General features: G+C 43.1%; 1 protein-coding gene across 1 annotated transcript in view; it reads left to right on the top strand.

Annotated features, from left to right (window-relative positions):
* Positions 1 to 14,870: 14,870 nt before the first annotated feature.
* Positions 14,871 to 24,617, top strand: part of LOC129654835 (uncharacterized) — an 80,543-nt gene continuing 70,796 nt past the window's right edge. The window contains exon 1 of the mRNA XM_055584553.1: positions 14,871 to 15,024. The gene's annotated coding sequence lies outside the window, so the exon portion shown is untranslated. The remainder of the gene's footprint in view (positions 15,025 to 24,617) is intronic.

Here is a 24,617-nt window from a genome sequence, read left to right as displayed (position 1 = left end):
GTCCATGGGGTCACAAAGAGTTGGACAAGACTGAGCAGGTAAGACTGCGCGACTAACACTTTCCCTTTCTCCTGGCCAGCAAACAGAAGAGCTCAAGCTTAAAACGTCAGTCTTCTGGGAATTCCCTGGTGGTCCAGTGGTTAGGACTCTGCACTTTCACTGCAGAGGGCAGGTGTGTCCAAATAAAAAAAAAAAGCAAAACAAAAAACTTCGGCCCTATCATGAAAACTTTTAAGAGGGAATTCCTTGTGCTTTCATCACCCACTACTGCACATCCTGCAACATCCAGTTGCCTCTCAAGGAACCAGGTGCTCTGAACAGCAGAGCCTAAAGGTGCCTTTGGAGGCTCTATCTTGAGAGAACGTCCCTCTGGGAAACAAGGCCACCCAGCATTCCTCCGCGCTTGAAAACGGACTTTCAACCGAGAGCTGCTTCCAACCACAGCGCGCATCAGCCTTCCACGCGGGTCCCCAGTGGAACTGAACTGCGAGGCTCAGTGAAAAGCCGGCTCCGACAACCGACCTCTGATTCACGCTGAATGAGTTCCTGGTACACACTGTCAGAATCTAAGAGGCAGGTGTATCTCCCCTGACGCTTTCAATAGGAACTTGTTCATATCATGTAGCCTCTCTAGGAACATTTATTTCAAAGGAGTGGTTTATAATTTCTCATCTGTAGCAGGAGCGAGGAGGTGGATTAGGAGGAGGAAGGAGGAAGTACTGATGGGGGAGGCAGGGAAAAAGACACGATTCTCGATCAGAGCAGCGAAGATCAAAGGAGAGGGGTGATCCTCGCTTCTGGAGATGAGAGGCTGCGAGATAATGCCAGCCAGGGTAAAGGAGAGAAAGAAATGAGATGTGGGAGGTGGAGCCTTTGCTATAGCGAGAACCTGAAGAGGTTTCTATTTCCCCACAGGATAGCTGTGTTTAAGGCTCACTGGCTCCTCCCTTCTCCTCCGCAGGGACCTCGCCTTCCTCCAGTGTAGGGCTCCAGGTCCCCACCTTCCTCATCCACCATACCCTCTCCCTCCAGCCTTTCTGTTGTTTACGTGTTCCAACCCTGAAACATTCACTCTCCAGGTTCATCCTTCCCGGATCGCCCTCTACCCTTCCCTCTGTCTCATTGAATCAAATTTAAATGCCGAGTACCCCTTAAGTCTGACTGAACCCTCCAGCCCCACTGGTCCCACTTGTCCACATGCCTGGGTCTGTAGACTCTGCATCAGGATCACCTGGAGGGCATTTTATTTATTATTTGTTTGTTTATGTTTTTCTTTCTGTAACCTTTTGGTAACAGAACCAACTTTGGCTTAAGCTCATGTCCAACTTACTATCAGACAAAATTCAAGCTATCTCACCCCAGTCCTTGTGTGCCGTGTCACACACTAGTTTGAGTATTGTTATTAATAACAATCGAGTTTCCAATTCACTTCAGATCCTTCCTGCTCTTCAACCAGCAGAGAAGTACAATTATGTTTGGAAATGATCTGAAATTGTCTATTGTTTTACTCAAGGGTGGGCTTCCCTGGTGGCTCAGACAGTAAAGAATCCACCTGCAATGCGGGAGACCTGGCTTCAGTCCCTGGGTTGGGAAGATCCTCTGGAGGAGGGTATAGCAGCCCACTCCAGTATTCTTGCCTGGAGAATCCCCATGGATAGAGGAGTCTAGGGAGCTACAGTCCATGGGGTCGCAGAGTTGGACACAATTGAATGACTAAGCACAGCACAGTATAATCTAGCCTTGCTTACTCAAGGGCATTTTAAAACACACACAGGTTTCTGGGACCCCTCAGTCTCTGATTCAGTAGGGCTGAGGTAGAGCCAGGGAATTTACACTGCTAACAAATTCCAAAGTGATGCTGATGCTATGTTCTGAGGACCATGAATCTGTATCATTCATTTACCGTAATCATGCACTGCCTGTATTGATATCTTCATTGAGTGTGTGTACCCTGCCCCCCAGATGAAACTGTGAAGAAGTCAAAGGCAATGATGTGGTAGGTCCTAGACGGTATCGCCCACAGTACCTTGGTGGCATACTCAGAGAGAATACCCAAACCAATATAAATTATTAGTTGGTGTGAAGGGTTAGTATTGATTTTAGGTAAAAGTATGGAATAGGTAGTTTGGCTATAGGAACCTCCCACTTCCTCAGCCTCTTTCTGTGCCACTTACTCGTCCTCCTCTAGGCTGTACCAGGCCCCCAAAACATATGCCTATCCTAAAAACCTGGAGTTCTCTTGCCTGCCCCTTAGAGTTTATAGGCAATTCTCATAAGAAGTTTGGCTGAGAAGGAAAGAAGGCAAGGCAGGCAAGGAAATGAGGCAAGGCAGTAGCTCAAGAGGAGTATGAGACCCAAGAGGCTTTTTATTTCATTTTATTTTTTTTTTAAATGAGGGAGACTTGAGCTTATTTAAATACTGATGGAAAGAAGCCAGCAGAGCCAGGGAGGTGGTGGTATGGGAAAGGGAGGTATAATGGATAAAAGGAGGTCTTTGAGAAGGAAGGTGGGTGGGATTCAGAGTATGGGGAGAAGGATTAGCTTAGACAGGAGCAGGGATATCTCTCCCATTGTGGATGGAAATAGGAAAGAATGGGTTAAGTGGTAGGAACAATGAGGCTTTAGACTCTAGGTGGTTCCCTAGCTCTAACATCTTACAATTTCATGAAATTAAATCGCTACAGTGTCAGTGGCTTAATGTGCCATCTCTCTTTGGCAAAGCTTTAACCCAAAGAAATGAATCTTTCATGAGAGACTCTCAGACTATGGGAGGCCTGCCAGTAGGGCAGCAGGGCCTTCCTAGCATCCTCGAACACTTAACATCCTGCTATACAAGGAGGAATTGGAAAAACAGGACAAATATTCCCAACTATGACAATGTAAGACCTCGCATAAGATCACAGAGCTGAAAAATAAACACTGGAATCAGACTAGAACCCTTCTTCACTGGACACAGCAGCTATCTGGTCCACCCGTCTATACTTCTTCATTCCCAGGCCACCTAATGGGAATGAGTAAGAGTAGACATGGAAGTAGAAGTATTAAGAACAGCTTCTCCCTAGCCCTTGGAATGAAGACTTGTGAGGTCATACTCCATCCCAGATCCACACATCCTTAGCCCGTCTCTGGAGCTCTGAGGAACATCTGATGGTTATAGGAATATTAAGTTATCAAATACCTCCTCTATTAAATTAGCAAAGTGTCTGCTACCTTATCCTAGAACCTGGATCACAAGAAGAGGTCAATAAATGTAAGTTTCATCATCATCTTCCTCCTTCTTATCATCATTATCAACAACAACCACTATGTGCCAGGGCACCATGCTATGTGCTAACATATTTCCTTATTTTTTAAGAAGTTTCTTTATTTGTCTGCACCAGGTCTCGGTTGCCACACATGGAATCTTCTGTCTTCCTTGTGGCGTGTAGAATCTTCCTTGTTGTGGCATGCAACTCTTAGTTGCAGCATGTAGGATCTAGTTCCCTGACCAGGGATCAAACCTGGGCCACCTGCCTTGGGAACACGGAGTCTTACCACTGGACCGCCAGGGAAGTCCCTACATATTTACCTATAAAGCATGTGTCTTTCCTAATTACAAAAGTAAAAGGTTGTCAGTGTTAAAAAGTTCTAACAAGAAATACATAAGAATTGAAAGAGTGGTGTGCTGCAAAGCGGGAAAGCACTGGATTCAGGCTGCCTGCGTTTACGTTCTGGCTCTACTGATACTAGCTGGGTGATCTGGGATGTCTTACTTGCCTCTTCTGAGCCTCTGTTTCCTTATTTGTTTAATAAGGGCAATAATACTTCTCATATCATAGGATTCCTGAGAAATTTAAATAAGATGTTATAAAGCACTGAGCACAGTGCTTGGCATACAGTGAACAGTCACTATAACTTGGTTATTATTGATATTATTAATGTTGCTGTTTTTAAGTAAGTTCAGTTCAGTCACTCAGTCCTGTCTGACTCATTGCATCCCCTTGGACTGCAGAATGCCAGGCTTCCCTGTCCATCACCAACTCCCGGAGCTAACTCAAACTCATGTCCACTGAGTTGATGATACCATACAACTATCTCATCCTCTGTCGTCCCCTTCTCCTCCCGCCTTCAATCATTCCCAGCATCAGGGTCTTTTTCAAAGAGTCAGTTCTTCGCATCAGGTGGCCAAAGTATTGGAGATTCAGCTTCAGCATCACTCCTTCCAATGAATATTCAGAATTGATTTCCTTTAGGATTGACTGGTTAGATCTCCTTGCAGTCCAAGTTTTTAAATAAAGTTCTCCATAATTCACATCTCAGAAGTAATTACTACCTATAGCTCTTTGCGTATTTCTTCAGGTTTTATTCTGTCTATATCAATGTCTTTATATCTGTGTCTATATATAATATGGGGTCCAAAATATGTAAATAATTCCACATCTCTTTTTCACTTGACAAATATTATGGATGGTTTTCAAAACAACCCTACTAAGTACATATTAATACACCATTTTGTCTATAAATGGATATCTAATGTAACCTCTCTGAAGGTTGCAACTTCACATCCCAAATGTTCAAAGGAAACCTTTGGAGGCTAAAGTATAGGGCATGGGTCCGCAGCCTTTTTCTGCAAAGGGTCAGATAGAAATAGTTTAGACTTTTTAGGCCATGTACTTTCTGTTGCAACTAGTTAACTCCAAGGTTGCAGTGTAAAAACAACTGTACACGATATGTGGAGGAATAAGGGTGGCTGTGTTCCAATAAAACTTTATTAACAGAGAACAGAATTTGAATTTCATGTTATTTCCACATGTCATGAACAATTACTCTTCTTTTGATTTTTTCCAGACATTATTTTAAAATGTAAAAGCTATCCTTAGATTGCAGGCTGTACTGTACAGAAACGCAACGGGCTGGATGTGGCCCATGGATCACAGGGAGCAAACTAGCTTGTCATTCTGAAGCCTGGTTGAAAATTAGAGAGGCAGTGAAGTGTAGAAGTAATATCTTAATATAACCTTCCTGCCTTCTCAGTAGGAAGTACCCTTTCCTCTGCTTGAAATGCACTATCCCACCAAATCCACTAAAATCCCACTCAAGGTTTAGATCATATGCCGCATCCTTGGTGAAATCTTCCCAAAATTCCCCTGAAGAAATCAATGCTGTTTCCCTCTCAGATTCTTTTAGCACTTTCTTTATAGTAAGACACACTGTACTTTTTCCCCCTACCAGAATCCCTACTAGGCCTCAAAGTCCTGTGAGTTCAATTTATTTGATGAACATCTGGAACTAGTACAGTGCTTGGCAACTGAGAAGGATTGAACCAAATTATTGAGCTTCACACTCCCTCTATTAGGTGCAAGAAAAAGGAACTCATTAACACTAGTTTAGAAGGAGGGAGAGGGCCTTCCCTGTGGCTCGAAGTAAAGAATCTGCCTGGAATGCAAGGGACACAGGAGACTGGGTTCCATCCCTGGATCAGGAAGATCTCCCGGAGGAGGGCATGACAACCCACTGCAGTGTTCTTACCTGGAGAATCCCATGTCCCACAGACAGAGGAGTCTAGCGGGGTACAGTCCCTACGGTCTTGAAGAGTTGGACATGACTGAGCACGCATGCGGTGGGAGGGAGGGGAGTGATTTAGAATCAGGAACATTTAAAGAACTTAAATTGAGGAAGCCGCCATCAGAGCTAAAACTACGGTTTCCTAAGCTGACAACCAGGAATCTTCTCTTTCTCTCTCAGGCCACATGGACTCCCATCTCTACCTCTTTGACTAGGCTGATATCATTATTTTTCTTTTCAGGGCAATCCTCTCAATTCAATAGCTCACAGATCAACTAGCTTCTGAGAGTCCTAATTTTAAATTTCTGGGAGAGCGACTCTTATTGGCTGGGAGCACTGGATGCATGTTATAAACAAAGTGCCGAAGATCTGAGTGGGTAGTCCAGGAGTCACTGGCCAAGAATGGAGGGAATGTGTTGGGCAGACACCTCAAAATGCCTGTGATACTTTCTGGCTTCATTTGTCACATGATGGCTTATGTTGTGGCTACTTGTATGCCTGTCTGTCTTTTCCACTATCTAGACAGCATGCTCCTTTAGAACAGGGACAGAGCCTCACTCATTTTCGTGTCCCCAGTTTCAGTACAATGTTTTGCACCCAGCATGTATTAGCAACTGCTTATGGAATTGAAAACATCACCTTCTATTCAATCTTTAAGCATCTTTAATCTTTATGAAAGATACACATTCCATTGCTAGGTAAAAGACATGTGGCATAAAAGATAAATTTTCTTTTCCTGGCTTCATTTTTTTTTTTTTAATTTTGTTAAATTGTCTTTAGTTCAGATAATTGCATTATTTCCATTCCAGGTTTTCAGAGGTCAAACAACCTCAGGTCCAGATGTACTATGAATGCAACTATAATAGTTTCAGAGCAATTATCTCCTTCCAGCTCCACAGGGAGAAGCAACTCAAACTCTGGAGCCAGGCTAGCAAAAAATCCTCTCATAGAGTCAGCCCAAAGTGAAATCTAGGCCAGTGTGAGCAGAGAATTACTCAGCTGTGGCTAGTGGCCTAGGTATGTGCCATGCTTACCACGCAAAGTCAGTCATGTCTGACTCTTTGCGACCCCATGGACTGTAGCCCACCAGGCTCCTCTGACCATGGGGATTCTCCAGTCAAGAGTACTGGGGTGGTTGCCATGTCCTCCTCCAAGGGATCTTCCCAACCCAGGGATCGAACCCAGGTCTCCTGCATTTGCAGACAGATTCTCTACTGTCTGAGCCACCAGGCAAGCCCTAGGTATAGTTGCTGCCTATGCTGGTTTATACGCAGGTCCAGGAGCATCTGAGTGCTCCAGATCATACCTGAATCCTTCTGCCCTTTTATCAAGGCCAGGAAAGCTCAGCCTCTGCAGCTGCCAAGGTCAGTCAGGAGAGGCGGCCCTTTCCTGGCTGTCTTGTAACTGCTGGAGAGTTTCTCTCCATCGTTTATTATTTCTTCTCTGATCTGCTCTCTTGAGGGAGAAGTTGCCTCATTGTTTACCAAAACCAGTTGCTCCCACCGGTAGCTCTGCTGTCTCTTTCTGCTCTGATGAGCTGCAAGCTTCAGGCAGAAGTAGATCTCAGGGAAGAGGCATTTCAGACAGTCCACGGCAGATGCACCCTGTGCTGGTTTCTGCCTTCCTTGCCTCAGCTGACATCGATTCCTGAGGCCCTTCTCAGGTCTTCTGTGCTCCCTTCTATATCCTGGTTAGAAGGGAGAAGACTCAAGACAAAATGGTCCATCCATCCCACTAAAATGCCAGTTGTATTATTACATATATACTCTGTTCATAACAGACACTCTAAGACTTTCATTGTTGGGGTTTTTAACGTAGCTCAAGGCTGATATTTCTCCCAAGAGGATGGTACATGGGTGTGCACATACATGGTGTCACATCTTATGGAATGCATAGAACTCCAATTTATTATTTACTCCCACTAAAATAAAATTATAAAAATCAAATACTTTGAACTCAAGCAAATCTCTGACTATCCTTGATCACCTAATCAGACTCCTTTAAAAGCACCCACAGGTCTTTGGCAACAATTAGAGGTTTTTCAGAAAGTTGCCTGGAGAAAGAAAAAAATAAAATAATTGAGATTTAAAAAGCACTGTTAAGATCTTCAGTTCAGTCATTCAGTCGTGTCTTTGCATCTCCATGGACTGTAGCACGCCAGGCTTCCCTGTCCATCACCAACTCCCAGAGCTTGCTCAAACTTATGTCCATCGAGTTGGTGATGCCATCCAACCATCTCATCCTCTGTCGTCCCCTTCTCCTGCCTTCAATCTTTCCCAGCATCAGGGTCTTTTCCAATGAGTCAGTTCTTCCCATCAGGTGGCCACAGTATTGGAGCTTCAGTTTCAGGATCAGTCCTTCCAATGAATATTCAGTACTGATTTCCTTTAGGATGAACTGATTTTATTTTTTTGATTTCCTTTAGAATTGGGGGCATTTAATCTGTTGGCCACTTCCAGAATGGTTATCCTCTCAGCCTACCCACCTGTGAGTCCATTCTCCTAATTTATTGCTGTTTAAAAAGAATGAAGAAGCTGTATTCATTTGTTCTGAAGGAGCAAGGAATTTCTATTTCTCACTACAATGATGGTCTGTTTTTACCTGTCATCTCTCACCAGAGTTGAGTAATATGAATCTCTTGTTAATACATGTATTTTAACTTTGTTATTTAAACTAAGTCCTTTAAACATTTTTTTGCCCTGTAAAAACTGTAGTTCACAATTTTCTGCTGCTCCTGCTACTGCTAACTCACCTCAGTCGTGTGCGACTCTGTGTGACCCCATGGACGGCAGCCCACCAGGCTCCTCTGTCCCTGGGATTCTCCAGGCAAGAATACTCGAGTGGGTTGCCATTTCCTTCTCCAATGCATGCATGCATGTTAAGTCCCTTCAGTCGTGTCTGACTCTGTGCGACCCTATGGACCACAGCCCACCAGCCTCCTCCGTCGACAGGATTCTCTAGGCAAGAATATTGGAGTGGGTTGCCGTTTCCTTCTCCATCGCAATTTTCTACCCATCTCTTAAAGTCTGAGGGAAGCATCTTATAGTTTGTGGGTTACCTGGATGCCTTATTCTTCTTTCTTCTAATCTGTAGCTTTTGACCACTAAGTGCTCTATATTAACCTGAAGCTTAACTATGAAAAGGCGATGAGGGAATTCCCTGGCAGTCCAGTAGTTAGAACTCTGTACATCACTGCCAAGAGACTGGGTTCAATCTCTGATCAGGGAACAAAGATTCCACAAGGTACGCAGCATGGCAAAAAAAAAAAAAAAAAGAGAGAGAGAGAGATGAAATTTAAACTAATAATTTTTCATTTCTAAAACATGAGTTTGTCACAGTGCTTTTCTGAGATACTTGAACTATGTTGAGGGATCTTTTCAAATAGTATTTTTAAGTAATAGCATTACTTCTCTAAGATGCTCTATATGGAAAATATTTTCCCTGAGTGCTTATGTTTGCAGACTAATAGTTCAAGTGTGAAGCTAATAAAGGTAAAACAAATGATGATGCAATTAGTATGTCCTTTCAATTATCTGTGGTTCAGAAAAGTCAGTGGCAAGATAGATAATATAAAAGAACAGTAAAGAGCAAGAGCTTTGGATCAAACAGAACCAGGTTTTGGGCCCCTTATGTTTACAAGCTGTATGACCTTGGGCAAAGCACTTAATCTCAGCAAGTCTGTAAAATGAGAACTAATATAACATCTAACATTTGTTGATTACTTTTTATGGGCTGGGCACTGGGCTAATTATGTCACGTGCATTCATTATCTCATTTCATCCTCAAAATAATCCTATGAAGAAGATGCTATTAATATGCTCGTTTACAAATGAAGAAACTGAAACTCAGAAAGGTTGAGTAATTTTTCTAAAATCACAGAGTGGCAGAGTTTGTAACTAATGCCATGTCTGGCTCTAGAGGCCAAGTACATAAACCACACTATATTGTGTCCCTGAAGTAGTACTCTTCTCATAAGGTGAGTTATGAGGATTAAATGAGGTAATGCATGAGAAGAGCATGCCTGGCTCATAGTTAGTGCTCTTATATTCATATTACATATTATTGCATATTAGCAGCTAAAATTTGTACTTGTTTTTGTTGTTTAGCTGCTAAGTTGTGTTCGACTCTTTTTCAACCCCATGGACTGTAGCCTACCAGGCTTCTCTGTCCATGGGATTTCCCAGGCAAGAACACTGGAGTGGGCTGCCATTTCCTTCTCCAGGGGATCCTCCCAACTCAGGGATTGAACACTATCTCCTGCACCGGCAAGCATATTCTTTACCATCGAGTCACCCCTCTTTATTAAGCTCACTGATATAGTAGCTCGTTACTTCATGATGCCAAGTGAAGGATCATAAAACTGTGGCTCAGAAAGGTTAAAAGACTTGGCCAAGTTCATTTAGCTTATAAGCACACTGGAACAGGAATTCAAATCTTTTCCTTCTAGAATACAGAAACCTCACTTGTCTTTTAATCATGGTGGTGGTGGTGGTGGGGTATATTTTTATATAATTAATTTAAATTATTATTAGAAGATGTGGCTATTTCCAGATTGAGTTCTAAACTTTCCTGCCTCTAAATTGCTGCTTTATCTTGGTAAATCTTGAAAATTCCTCTGTTTCTCATACTTTATGCCATCTTTTGTTGTTGTTCAGTTGCCAAGTTGTGTCTGACTCTTTGTAACCCCATGGACTGCAGCATGCCATGCCTCCCTGTCCCTCACCATCTCCCAGAGTTCGCCCAAGTTCATGTCCATTGCCATCTTTTAGTGCCCCTTTATCTTCTCTTGCTCTGAGCGACCTCCAGATCAGGCCTTCCTTACATTAAGGAGTCCTCTAAATTCTAAAACTACCTGCTCCCCTCTCATCTTTCCACTTCACCTTCTAATCTAAATGGCTATTGGCAGCTTCCCTGGTGGTCCATGGTTAAGAATCCACCTTACAATGCAGGGGACACAGGTTCGATCCTTGGTCCAGGAGGATCCCACATGCCTTGGAGCAACTAAGCCTGAGTGCCACAGCTACTGAAGCCCACACGCTCTAGAGCCCATGCTTAGCAACAAGAGAAGCCACCCTAATGAGAAGCCCGCACACTGCAATGAAGAGCAGTCCCTGCTAGCTGCAGCTAGAGAAAGCCTGCACAAAGCAACGAAGACCCCACACAGCCAAACAGTAAAATAAATAAATATTAAGCAACTATTGGATATGAACTAAGGGTTTGGAGGAAAGCAGACTAATAAAATAATTCACACTGAAGTATAAGAAGCTGATTTCCCTTATCCCTGCTAGAAGTTTGCTTTTTTAAAAGATTATTAGTTTTAGACTCACAGACATAGAGAGCAGACTTGTGGTTGTCAAGGGAGAGGAGGGGAAGGAGATGGATGGACTGGGAATTTGGGGTTGGTAGATGCAAACTATTCCATTTAGAATGGATAAACAACAAGGAACTACTGTATAGCACAGGGAACTATAATCCCCTGGGATAAACTGTAATGGAAAAAGATATATTTAAAAAAGAATGAATACATGTGTAAAACTGAGTCACCTTGCTGCACAACACTGTAAATCAACACTTCAATTTTTTAAAAATATTATTAGTTGTGCATGTACATTCATCTTGCAGTGAAACAAAATAAAGTGAAAATAGCTGCTATGTAGAAGGTAGTTTGGAAGTGATGTGCCATAATGTGGGGAGACCAAGCCAACAAGGGTCTTTCTTGCCCAATCCTTTCATGCCACTGACCTCTCCAGTACACATATATCCACACGCATCCAAACACACATCATATCAGCTACCTTGGCTGCTAATCTTTTCCTCATCAAATGGACAGCCATTAGATTGATGGCATTTCAGCACTGGAGAGGGTTGTAAAGCTAATGTCATTAGTTCATTATATAACTGAGGAAACCAAGCTCAGATACAAGGGCCTGGTGAGTGGTAGAATTGGCACTAGGTCTTCTGCCCAAGAGTCTAGGGTATTTTCTTCTACAGTCCATGCTTAGCATTCAGAAGTCTTGAAAAATAAACTCAGGAACACTCATTGACCTTGTTCACTTATCCACTTGGATCGTCTTTTCTTTCTTTGGACTCAATAGGCAGAAGTCATCACTGCCAGAGGCGAGATAATCTGACCTGCTCTTCCTGCCAATATGTTCTGACCCGGAGGCTGGAGAGTCTCTGTCCTCTACCAAGCGGGGCTGTGGAGGAATTCCAAAACTGGGGCCATCTGGGGGCCCTGGTTCATGCTTTTTGCTTCATTAGCTACTCATGGAGATCATTGAAAATATGAGGAGTATTACTGCCTCTCTCCCCTTTCTCTCACTGAGCAGTTAGATTTTTCACTCTCATAATTGAAACTACTCTTTTCACTTCTTCAGCAGTATCAGCAGAGTTGGGGAGAGCATGGTCTCTGGGGAGGCAGGCTGCCTGGGGCCATAGCTCAGCTAGCACTTCCTGACTGAGTGAACTCAGCCTGTTACTGAACCTTTGTGCCTGCCTCAGCTTCTTCATCTGGAAAACAGGAACAATAACAGTGTATACCTTATGGGCTTGTTTAATATATGTACCTGCTCATTACATGTTACCGACTGTCACCGTCAGTATTGCCATCAACAACTTGTGGGTGTTTTTAGTTTGCTTTGTACATTTTTTAAGGAAGGGAAGCCTTTCTGGTCTTAGCTGCCTTTCTCTGTTGCCTGGCAATCAGTAAATCATACAATCATTAAAGGTCAAGCTGACCCTTTATGCAATTCTTGCCTAGAAGGCCTCATTGTATATAGTGAGTCACCACCACGGAGAAGTGGACGGTGAGTCAGTAGTCTGTTAAGCAGAGGTCAGAAGGTCCCCTGGCTCAAAGTGAGAGGATCCAAACCTAGCTCTGGGGTGCAGAAAGAAACAGGGCACTTCTATGGCTGAGTGGACTTGGGGTGCCATGGAGAACATGTGCTACCCAGATCAGAGGATATAAAGTGATGGGTAAATGCTGGAGCTATAAAACCACACAGACCTGAGTCTGATTTCAGCTCCATCTCTACCTTGCTGTGTGACCTCCGGCAAGTTATTTAGCCTCTCTGTGCTTCATTTTTAATCATCTGTAAATAGAGATGGTCTCAAAAGAAGTGACTTCATGGTATAAATGCTTGGAAAATGCTGAGAATCAAGTAAATACTCAATCCAAAGGAATTATTTTCATTATCCTCATGAATGTGGATCGGAACAGACAGTTAAAAGGATCTGCCGTAACGGAGAAAGGGAAAAGGTAGTAGGAACAAGGATGTGTCTGATGTGGTAAGTTTTACGTAGTGACAAGCCACTTAGCTAGTTTAAAAAACATATATTTATTTATTTATTGGCTGTGCTGGGACTTCTTTTGCTGTGTGGGCTTTTCTCTACTTGTGGTGAGCAAGAGCTAGTCTCTAGGTGCAGTGCGCTGGCTTTTCATTGCGGTGGCTTCTCTTGTTGTGGAGCACCGGCTCTAGGACACACAGGCTTCAGTAGCTGCTGCATGTGGGCTCCGTAGTCGCGGCTCCCCGGCTCTAGCACAGAGCTCAATAGTTGTGGCACACAGGCTTATATGCTCCAAGGATCAGAGGTCGAACCCGTGTTTCCTGCATTGGCAGGCAGATTCTTTACCTCTGGGCCATCAGGGGAGCCTTTAGCTAGTTTTAAATGTAAAAAGTCATAATTTAGTTCTTATTGCACCCCGGCAAAGGAACAAGTGATGTGTGTTCACATAATTTGCATGTTGTAGAGGAAGAGTCAGAGGACTAGAGTACAAGCGACCTTTCTGCAAAACCACAGATCTGGTAGCTCCAGTTAGGAGCTGAGCTCCCATTCAGGTCCTGCCTGTAGAAGGGTGACCATCCCAGCCCTGGCAAAGGAGACCTTATCAGGTTTATAACTCCACCAGAGGCTAAAAATACGAATGTCACATAATCATCCTGTCCTTCTTCTTGATCTCAATTGGCTCTCCTGATTTCATGCCATCTGCAAATTTGCACATCCTTTGTGCTTCTTCTTGCTCACATTTTATGCCTTCTTTTGCCATCTCATTTACTCGGCATGTTTCAATCTCTGGGCTTCCATTTTTCTTCTTCCTTTCTCATGCAGTGTTTTTTTTTTTTTCTCCCTCCTCTCTTTCTCTTCCCTCCTTTACACCCCCACCTTCCTCCTCCCTCCACACCAATCAAATTCCTGCTTGCTTCTTGCCATATTCATTATTCTACCTCATTCCCCCTTCATTCCTCGAAAACAGCTCACAGAGACTCACCCTTCCCCCCCTCCAACTCGCAATGCCCACCCTCCATAAATTCCAGCAGCCTGGCAATCAGTAACTTTCGCATCACACTTCACAGCTCTCAGAGTTTACACTACTTGTTACTATTCTCCTTGCTACCGCTCTCTAGGGTTTCTGCAAAAAAAAAAAAAAAAAAAATCCACTTAAAAATATCTTAGGTACAAGTTGAACCCACAGTTAAGTTTACTCGCACATTTACACATTTCCTGGTTTTATTTTAACTAGTGGTTCAGGTTTAGGTTCCATTATGCAGTGAAGAAAGACTAGCTCCATAGGGAACACTTTTTTTTTTTTTCTACTATGAAGAAGAAAACCATCTAAACATTTCAACAGAAACCCCAGCCCTGGGTCCACCCACTCTTATCTTCCCATTCCCCCAAGCTGCAGCTGACCGGCCGAGGCTTTTTCCTTTGTGGAGTCATTGATTTCACTGTTTCTGGAGCTCAGACTGCCTCCCAGTGTGTGTCTGTGTGCACACGTGTGTGGCCACTGCTGTTTTTGCAGGGGGCTCACCTCTCTTCTGCCATTTTACCAGGACACAGGAGGCGGCTCTCCGTCTCCCTCTCTTTCTCTCCCTGCCCCCAACTCAGCCTAGGCTTTTTCCTGTCTCTTAACTCCACCAGTGCAGCAGCAACTAGCTGAGCTGCTTGCGTGAGAGAGAGAGAGAGAGACAGAGACAGAGAGAGAGAGAGAGAGAGAGAGAGAGAGAGTGTGTGTGTGTGTGTGTGTGTGTGTGCCTGCGCAGCTAGGCCAAGCCTGCGAGCCTGCCTGTCACTGGAGAGTTTTAGTTTGCATTCAGAAGAAAGGAGGAGGGGAGGCAAGGAGGGGGGAGGAAAAGGTGGAGGGGGGAGGAGTGGGGGGGTACTGAGAAGGGAGGGAGAATGTCTTGTTTGTGGCTTGTCAGCAATTGCTTGAGACAAGCTTCCATGTGTGAAAGCTACTTGGCATGAATGCCTGGGCCGTACCAAGTGTCACCGCAGCAAGAGGGGGAGTCAGAAGAAAAACAGATCAGACCAGAGCAGACAATAGGCCCCTAAAGTGTTCCCCCTAAGTTGCTTTGATGTTGTCCTAGTGTCTTGATACCAGGAGGCCAGGGATTGCAGGAAAAGGGTCTTTTTTGTCTTCATTCACTTTCCCCCCTCAGTTTCTGAAATGATTCTCCAGAATTTCTCCTCATAAAAAAGGTAAGAGCCCTAACAATTCCTTCTTCTGTGGCAGGCTGGTTCGCCCGTGCCTGGAAGTGGGGGTCTCATTCCTGCGCTGCTCAGGAGGAGCGCTGGGAGCCTGCGATTGGAGCTCTAGCCTTGCCCCTGGAAGTCTTTGCAGGCGCTCCGGGCTGGGGATGGCCCCCTCTTTCTAGGGAACCCCAGTAACACGATCTGCGCCTCTGGGGTGATGGGGGAGAAGGGGTGGATGGAGAGGAATGGGAGGAGGGTGTGAGATTGGAGGGCGTGAGGGGGAAAAAAAGAGAGCAGCCTGAAAGAGAGGCAGAGAAGGGCAGAGCCCTCGTTCAGAGCAGCCCCAACCAGGAGCCCAAGGAGGGCCTCCTTGCAAGCTTGCGCTGTGCATTCTCAGGCTGAGCAGGGGCCGGCGGGGGCTCCGCCGAGTGCCTGCAGAGATTACACGGAGCTTTGTGTGTGTGCGAGTGTGCCTGTGTGCGTGTGCGTGTGTGTGGACTTCCCACACCCTTCCCTGGCGTGCCTCGTCGTGAAGGGGAGGTACCCCCATCCTTACCACCCGAGCCCAGACTCTCCGGGAGGAAGAGCGGCATGGCAGGCAAGGAGGGAGGCTGAGAGAACTCTGTCGCAAGACGATCCAGAAACTTTTCCCGTCTCAGGGATCTCTCTGGTGGTAGAGACCGTGAAGGAGTTGTGGGCGGCCCCGTGCCTCAGTTTCCCCAGCTGTAAAATCCAGAGAGCCGCCTGGGGATGCTGCCCGCCTCTCTGGGATCCGGTAAAAACGGAACAGATACCCTTCTGTCTCAAACGCGTTGAGAAATCTTCGAGCTAGCAATGCTGTGGCATCACAAAGTAGAAGTGTTATCATTGTTCTTGATCGTCATCATCATGATAATAAAACCATCATTAAGACACCCTGAGACAAATAGACCGGGGAACACAGATCAAGTGTCTGAGCATTTCTAAGGAAACAAAAAGCCTTTTTCCACCTGTTGGCTTCTGTCCTTTTCTCTTGTGTCTTTTCCTTAGATTTATTGGCCGATTTGTACGGAGAATGGGGTAGGAGGGGTTGGGTTTTCCCCATTCTCTCCTCCCTGGTACATATTTTTTTTAAAAAAAGAAGGTCAATGTAAGATGCTCGAGAGAGAAAATTTGTCTCCCGTTATAGGAGTTTTTTCAAGACCTTGTGTTTTCTGGCTCTAGCAGGGCATGCAGACACATCTGTAAACTCTGCCTTGGAGGTTAAAGATTTTTATTGTGGCTTCTAGAGATTAAATGAGGTTTATTTACAAATGCTGTTTATCAGAAAGTAAATATCTTACTGTGTGTGTGTGAGGGTAAGAATGTGAAGGTTGTTTACTCACTGGTGGTTTTGTGGATAAAACCTTTGCTTTTTAAAGTGACATCTTGAGAGATGGGACTAGAGGACTAAAATCAGTGCCTAATATTAATTTTAAAAAATTTTAAGAAAAAATATGTCTGCTTATTTTCTCAAATTGTGGGTGTCCTTTCTTCTGTTTTTATACAGTGATTGTTTCAAGGCTCTCAGTTGTTGCTCTCTCTGAATTCTCTGGGGGAATTTCTCTTTCTTACCTAATTCTAGGTTTTCTGTGACTCTCCTACTTGTCCATAAAAAAAATCTGTACAAGTCTGAAAATCTGTGCTTCCTTCCATTCTAACTGCAAATGTCTATCAGACCGACTCTCTGTGATAGCTAGAGATTGAAGCAAAGCACCAGCTCTGGTTGAGAATATTTATGTTCTTCCCATTGAGGCCTAGAGAACCTGACTTCTGGGTGTGGAAAAGGATGAAGAGAAGGTATTAACTGGCTTGGATCTGGCAAGAAGTCACCACCCCCCCAAATAACATTTCATTGAACCAGAACGGAACTTTGTATTTTAGAAATTGTTTTCAACTTTGTAAGCAGAAGGTCTTACCATGGTTTGTCTCCGGCAAGATTTCAGGGTCCAGAAATCTTCCTAAAAGGTTAGAATTTCAGAACTGCAAGGGAAAAGAAAGATTATTCCTCAGGTTTTAAATGAGGACACAAAAGCCCAGAGATCATCAATGATCTGAAGGGGCTCAATGCAAGTGTAGTTGCATCTGGATCATACCCTGGGGTTCAGAGTGCCCTGCAGGTCAGTTGTTATGCCAGCCATCCTTCCCTGGCCTCTACATTTGATTTTGTCTGCCCCAGCATTGAGCCAGCCCAAGATGGGCACCTTTTGAAGTTTTGCCTGCTGTACTGAGTTGTAGCAGCACACTCAGCCTTGCTCATGGCATAGACGTGGCATATACGCGTCACAACATGAATTTGCATGAATTCATACATGTATTCATTTGTTTATTCAACTAATATTCAGGGGCACTTGCTATGAGCTGAGCATCTTGCTGAGAACTGAGGATGTAGGAAAGAGCAAGGCAGATGTACCTACACTGCTCTCAAAACACTTGCAGTCTTATTGGTGTAATCAACATGAACCACACAAAGTAGTAATTATAATATTGATAATATACATTGAACGGCTTGCAGATGCTATAATGCAGGGCATAAAGTTGTATAAGTCATTGACCTGAAGTTTGTAATTAGACATAAACTGTCTTTTTGGCTTTGTGGCTAGGTTATTACCCCTGGCCAACTTCCATTCCCTGGTAGCATTTCTACTCACAGAGTCCAGTATTTGTAAAGACAGCAGAAAATCCCCTCTTTCTCTTTCCCTCCACCCTCCTCCACCAATACAAAAGAGTCACAACTATGTCTGCTAACCCTTTACACATGTACTATTAAATAACTTCATACTCATTGTGAGCCAGCCTATTTAACCCTCATTATCTGGGTGATTCACATTAGCTATAGCCTCTGTGCACGGTTAAACCAAATAGGCATTGGAGGGGACATGTGCTTAGGGAGACTCTTGCTTGTCTCATTGAACTTGTTCTGTAGTTCTTCCAGTTGATTCTAAACACTTAGCTGCAGGACACGCCACCATTATCACTGTCATCTTAGAATTCCAAAGACATTTGTGTACAAAATGGCTTTTCCCATTCCTACCAACAAGCACACATATCTAAGAAGGGGGAAAAAAAATTAAAGCCTCTTCAACGGTTCCACTTTTGGTTGGTTTGTTAAAGTCTCACTGGTTTTATGAAGTCAAAGGTAGGAGAATTCCCCCCACCCCCACGTTTATGGTTTTGTTTGGAGAGAATATTTTGTTGAAATGCCAGTCATTTCCTTGGAGGCAGATTTGTGTTAACGCTTATACCACCATTTTCTACATTGTGTCTTTTTCTGGTACTCACAGGTGTTAAGTCTTCAATGTTGTCAATCCATCCTTTTTTAGATTAATTTAGTAGTTTAAAAGGAAGACAGATATGCCCACCCACACATAAATCATAGGTTTGGTGCCCATCCTCTGGGAACCCACACAGGTTGTGTGGTCAAGTCATGTGAATAAGAGGCATTTCTACGTAGCCGTTGTTGCTAGGCAGTGAGGTAGTCGACATGCGTTGTAGCAACTACCCTTTCCGGAGCTTGGGTAGTCGTCTGCATTTGGCACCTGTGGCCATTGCCTTCTGTGAGCTGTATGACTTCATTTGCAAGTCTTTGATCACTTCTGAGACACTCCCCCCCAACTCCGTGTTACTCACTGGGGAGCTGCCTCTGGGAGAGGCAGTCTGAGTTGCCTTGGAAGAGTAATCCAAAGAGAGGAGTAATCTGAGTGGGGAGTTAAACAGTGAATAAAACAAGAATCTGGTTGGGGAAAACATTTAACAGAGCTAGGGAGCCAGACAACAGTGATCCTGGTCATCCTTACCTCTAGAGAAATAAGAACAAAGATTGTGATGATATTTTTAAAAGGTACAATGGGATACTTGCATAAATAAAAGTGCTACAGCCTCTAGTCCTGCTGAAAGAAAAGAAAGTGAAATCACTCAGTCGTATCCAACTCTTGGCGACCCCATGGACAGTAGCCTGCACCAGGCTCCTCCATCCATGGGATTTTCTAGGCAAGAGTCCTGGAGTGGGTTGCCATTTCCTTCTCCAGGGAATCTTCCCGACCCAGGGATCGAACCCAGGTCTCCCTCATTGTAGACAGACACTTTACTGTCTGAGCCACCAGGGAACTCCTGCCAAAGGCAAAACCAATACAACATGCAAGACATTCCTTAAATGCCTTAGACACAAATACTGCTTTTGCATGTAGTTTTATTGAAGGGAATTTTGTGTCCTTCCAACCTCCAAGAGACATACATATAAGATGTAAAATGGAAATTTTCTACATTTCTTTTAAGTCTTGACATTTAATGATGCAGTTTAAAATGATATCTGCTTAGTCCTCTCTTGTAATTTTTTTTTCTATTTTTGATCGCACCACGTGGCATGTGGTATCTTAGTTCCCCACCAGGGGTCAAACCTGTGCCCGCTGCAGTGGAAGCACGGTATCTTAATCACTAGACCACCAGGGAAGTCCCAGACTTCTCTTGTATTAATAATATTGTTTAGTTAAGTACTGTTGTTGTCCTTCTGTTTATTTGAGTAAGGTCATGTAACTCACCTAAAGACGCACAAGAAAATAAGGGGCAAGGTGGCCATCTGATTTAATTTCCCCATTAGACTAAATCTCGTCGAGAAGCAAAGAAGTGAGGCAATCGCCATGCTATTCAGGTCAAAGGTACTGTGTTGACAGGGCATTAAGATAGCTGCCTTAGTTTTTTAAATATATTTATTTAATTTTTGGCTGTGTCGAGTCTTGGTTGTATCGTGAGGGCTCTCTTGTCGAGGCGCAAGGGCTCAGTTTCCCCATGGTAAGTGGGATCTTAGTTCCCCAACCAGGGATTGAATCCACGTCCCCTGCATTGAAAGATTTTCAACCACTGGACCAGCAGGGAAGTTCCTGACTGCCTTAGCTTTGGCCTCTTTTTTAAAGACTAAGATTTAGAATGTTGATCAAAAGAGAGGAATTCCCCAATTCTAATTTAATAATTGGGCTTCCCTGGTGGCTCAGATGGTAAAAAATCCACCTGCAATGCAGGAGACCTGGGTTCAATCCCTGGGTTGGGAAGATTCCCTGGAGGAGGGCATGGCAACCCACTCTAGTACTCTTGCCTGGAGAATCCCCATGGACAGAGGAGCTTGGCAGGCTGCAGTCCATGGGGTCGTAAAGAGTTGGACACAACTGAGTGACTAAGCACACAATTTAATAATTACACTTTTTTTTTTTTTACAAAGTACATTGGACCAGTTTCTGGTGTTGGTTTTGCCAGTCTAATTCTCTGGACCTCTTACAGAATGAAGTGCTGTGCTGTGCTAAGTCACTTCAGTCATGTCTGACTCTGCCACCCCATGGACTATATATAGCCTGCCAAGCTTCTCTGTCCATGGGATTCTCCAGACAAGAATACTGGAGTGGGTTGCCATGCTATCCTCCAGAGGAACTTCCTGACCCAGGGATCAAACCCACGTCTCAGGTCTCCTGAATTGGCAGGTGGATTCTTTACCACTAGTGCCACCTGGAAAACTCCTGTAGAATGAAGGGATTGGACTAAATCCTCTCTAAATTCCCTTCCAGCTCTGTTATTCAGTATTTCTGACTCTATGAATAGGATCCTCCATGAGTCTGGTCTTTTAGTCACCTTACACAAGGCCCAATTCAAGAATTATGGTTACCAAAAGGGGAAATGTGAATTGTGTGGGTGTATGAGATTTATTCCTGTACATCCAAACTATGTTGACATTTTGAAGTGGAAAGCACGGTAAGGAAAACTAGGGTTTTAACTTATGAATTCCAAGAGAATTTGCCAGTCAGCATGCAGATACATGTGGAAGGAGACTTAAGAACCATTTTCAAAAGACATGCATTTTGAATACGTCTTTCTGTATAATAAGTATGAATTTAAAATGGCCGGACACTGGGTACTTCTCTTAGCTTCACCATTCTCATGCTTTTTCATAGAAATTGTGCTATTCCTTTCTGCATTGTGTTTACATGTTGTTTTGAGGATGCAAGGGACCATTTAAGCAATTATAGTGTTTATGATACATGCTGTGTGTTTAATGTTATGCTTTTGGGGATGACAGGACTGTTGATGATCTTTATGATATGCAACTCCTGATGGATATTGCTGAAGACTTGCTGATGTGATGACAAATAAATAAATTTATATCTGCATATATATATATGTATATATATGATATGTTTAGAATGTGAGTAATAAATTGCTTCTAAAGTACGCCCAAGAGTGGGACAAAAAATGAGAGTAAATGACGTTTTTATTAATCATGTTTTCTATGAGTAATTCTATGCACTGTTCTTTTGAAATTGGTTAAAGGTTTGGAAAGATATAATTGGAAAATTTCACATAGCAGCTTTTAATGCAGTTTTTAGAATCCCAGAGTAAGTTCTTTTGCCATGTTTTAGAAATATCATCTTGGCTTGTTGCAAGAGTGACCAGTTCAAGGCTGCTTTGACAATTAGTAAATCACTGACTGTCTTTGAATTGGTCTTATTTTCTATCTGAAAAAAAAAATAGTGTATAAGATATAATTACTTTCTAACTGGAGAAGAGAATTTTGAAAACAACTTACAATGATTTTTTTCACTTATTTTGTTCTTTTTTCTTGGTTGCTTAAATGTTCTAATTTTGGGTATTTTGCTTAATCTTACATATCAATCCTTAGAAGTAGATATATAGGAGAAAGGCATTATTGACTTTAAAGATGGAAAAACAGAAATAGGTTTGTGGAATAGTATAATAGCATGCTTTTTAGAATATAAAATATACTCTGTAGATACACGTGAAATGTTTGGTTATTGGTGAGTGTTAAACTATTATGGAAAATAATATTCTACATATTATTGCAGTCAACTAATTTTTAATAATATAAATGATTATCAAAAGTATTTTTATGCTATTCACTTGAAGATTCAAAATGCCTCTAATCTAAAGGTTTGGAGAACTTTAGTGATTTCCGTGAAAGCCAGAATCACTCTTTTTCTTGAAAAATTAATGCACAAATTCAAAATTAACAATAATGTAATGACAGCTGAAAGAAGTCAAGCCATTATTTGCTCAGAAGAGAAACTTATGAATCTTGAGGTAACTTTATCTTGCCTAACACTAGATCTATTGGACTGTCTATTATCCTTGGGGCTTGTGTAGTTAGTACATGTTTGAGGAGGAATCTTTGCAGAGGGTCTGTGAACAAGGGACTTTTTGAATGCAGGTCCAGGACACACTTACCATAAGGATGCCTGGAGTGGTGAATTATTATATAGAAATCCATGATATACTGGGCTGTTTAAGACAACCATACTCTAAAGAATGCAGAATTTTAGTTCTTGTGCCAGTTCCCAGGTCTTCTGCCTTGTCTTTTCCAAGCCAACTCCTGCTGCTCCTTCAAGATCATCCTGGCCATTTCTTCTGGAAAGTTCCTTAGTGTCTAAGGAACAAAGCACCCTACCTCTGCTCCTGGGCTGGTCATGTACTTATGTGGCCCTCATCACACTGCACTGGAATGATCTGGCTTGTACTCTGGGCTGTGGTCCCATCAGGGACTGGGGCTGTCTTTGGTTTTTGTATCCCTAATGCCTAACTTAAGGTGAAACAGCAGATGATCCATAAATGTGGTTGAATGGATAAACGTTTTTACTGTATACCGAAAGAATGACAGGTAAAAAGCTTAGATTACATAATCTTATGTCCCAAGTTTAAAAAACAGGAAATTTCTTATATTAGGGTAATCATTCTTCTCCTTGTTTGCAAGTAAATTACATATTCATAATGAAGTATTTTTCTACCCTCCAGTGTTCCTATTTCTTATGTACAGTTTTTCTCCCCTAAAGCTTTTTTGTCATGTTTCCCACTCTTGAACCTTGTGCTTCCCTTACTTAAGAGTTTATTTTTTATGTCAAAGAATGTGTGCTCAGTCACTTCAGGCGTGTCCTACTCTTTGCAACCCTATGGATTGTAGCCCGACAGTCTCCTCTGTCCATAGGATTCTCCAGGCAAGAATACTAGAGTGGGATGTCCTGCCCTTCTCCAGGGGGTCTTCCCAACCCAGGGATCGAACCTGCATCTCCTGCATTGCAGATGGATTCTTTACCCACTGAGCCACCTGGGAAGCCCTTATGTCAAAGAATCCCTTATGACAAATGAGTTGGTGAAGTTTGTCTTGATAGTGGTAGCTGAAGAGAAGGTTATTCTACCTCAGTACACGGAAAATAAAGAGATATTTGGGGAAGTCAAGACAATCAGAGGACAGTGAGGTAAATGACTGTCTTCCAGGAAACTGCAGTTGTGACCCATCTGAAACAAAGAAGGGGAATAGTACAATCTAACTTTTCTCTTCTAGAAAGGGTTTTAAGTGCTGAACCCTCTAACAAAGGCATTCTGGCTGCAAAGAACTGGACCACTGAAGTTTCCTTGAGAAAAGGGGTTTTCATTGTGAGCATGCTCACAGATGGAACCTGGAATTAGAACTGGGAATCTCTGAGCTACTGAAGTAACTCAAGGCACCACCTTCGGCCTTCCATCAGTCCTGTCCTCTCAGGGTGTGTTTGCTTTCCTTGAGCTCCTTTTGTTGCCTTCCTTGAGCTGCTTTTGCTGCCTTCTGGCTTGGTCTTCTAATGTTATTCTGAATAATCACTCTCAGTCTCATAGCTTTTGTTTACACCTAATTGTTGCTTCTTTAACTCGCCAAGGACCCCCCATGTCGAGAACCCTACACCCGTTCTGCCTTACTTCCTTCATGGCTTCTTCCCCATGGCTTCTGTCCTTAGATTCTTTCATTTGTAGTGTTCCCTGTGAATTGCTTCATTCTCTCAGAATTCCCTAATTTAGATTCCCAAGCAAGAATCCAGCTGAGCCTTTCCTTGCCCTGTCTTACAGGATGCTAACCAACTATGATCGGAGTTGCCCAGGGATCAGAAGTTCAGGGTGCTGTGGCAGAGGGCGGTGGGTAGGAACAGGCGGATTGTCAGCCAGTACAAAACTGGATTGCCTTTTAGTAGGAACTATGGAAGGGCCATCTTCCCTTCCATATAGCTCACAACAAATGTACTTGACATGTCTATTATGAGTCCATTAGGGAAGTCTGAGAAATTAAGGATAACCAGATTATTAAAAATTAAAATGTTTCATGGAGGATGATTAGTATAACTGAGATAAGAAGACCATGGGAACAAATAGCAACTTTATAACCAGGAAAGAAATTGGGAGAGGAAAGTGTATTGGAGTTAGTTCTTAGATGAGTGGTATCATTTCATACATTTATTAAAGAATGAAGGTAGATAAATAGTGAAAGTGAGACTATATTGACATGAATCCCAGAGGCTAATTTAAAAAGCAAGCATAATCCTGGAATTGAGGCCCAGAGTGAGGATAAATAGGAATACTAAGCTTTTCAGGGTGTTTCTGCCTATCCTTTCTTCCTGTGTTTTATCCCTCTTCTTCTCTGTTCTGTACTTGATCCCTCTTAACTTTAGCTTCTGGAACCATCTGTCATGAATTAGTGATGTGACCTTGGGCTAGTTATTTATTCTCTCTCAAACTCAATTTATTCATCTGTAAAATAGGGCTAATGATTATTATTTCAATAG

Source organism: Bubalus kerabau, chromosome 6 (genome assembly GCF_029407905.1).
Source record: "Bubalus kerabau isolate K-KA32 ecotype Philippines breed swamp buffalo chromosome 6, PCC_UOA_SB_1v2, whole genome shotgun sequence".
In the NCBI taxonomy this organism is placed as follows: Eukaryota; Metazoa; Chordata; class Mammalia; order Artiodactyla; family Bovidae; genus Bubalus; species Bubalus kerabau.
Note: the sequence above shows the minus strand (reverse complement) of the source record. Positions and strands in the feature narration are given on the sequence as shown.